This window comes from Arachis ipaensis, chromosome B04 (genome assembly GCF_000816755.2).
Source record: "Arachis ipaensis cultivar K30076 chromosome B04, Araip1.1, whole genome shotgun sequence".
NCBI classification, from domain to species: Eukaryota; Viridiplantae; Streptophyta; class Magnoliopsida; order Fabales; family Fabaceae; genus Arachis; species Arachis ipaensis.
The window spans coordinates 98,584,520-98,585,130 of NC_029788.2; positions in this window are offsets into that span (position 1 = coordinate 98,584,520).

Consider the following 611-nt stretch of genomic DNA (forward strand, 5'->3'; position numbering starts at 1 on the left):
TTTCTTTTGTTTTTTTTTTTAATTTTATAATTTTTTTATAGGGATAGTTTAGGAATAAATTAAAAAATTTTATTAGAAAGGACGATTTTAAATTTAAATATGACTTTAAGGATGATTTTAAATCAAAATATACACCAGGGACGGTTTCGATTCCGACCCTTAACGTAAGGGACCAAAACAATACTTATCCCTTACTTATATTACTTAAGAAATATTCCTTAGTGTATTATCATATATATTTGAACAAACATTATATAATACATTAATAAATCTGTTAAATTATATTTAATTTTATTAATAATCAAAACTCAATATCTGGAAACTAACATACATGAAATGCAATTTCACTTGAACACTTACAAGGTACAAGGTGCATATCCATATTTAAAATACACATTTCAGGAATTCCCCTTTGCAAACACCTAGGCTGTGTTTGTTTACAGAAACAACAAGGACACAGAGACACAAAATTGTATTTGTCAGAAAAGATATGGAGAGACAATGTGTTCAGAAATACTGAATTAGTGTATTTTGTATCCATTTTGACAGGAAGAATACAGAGACACTAACAAAAAACACAATTTATTTTTTATTTTTTCTGTCATTAATCT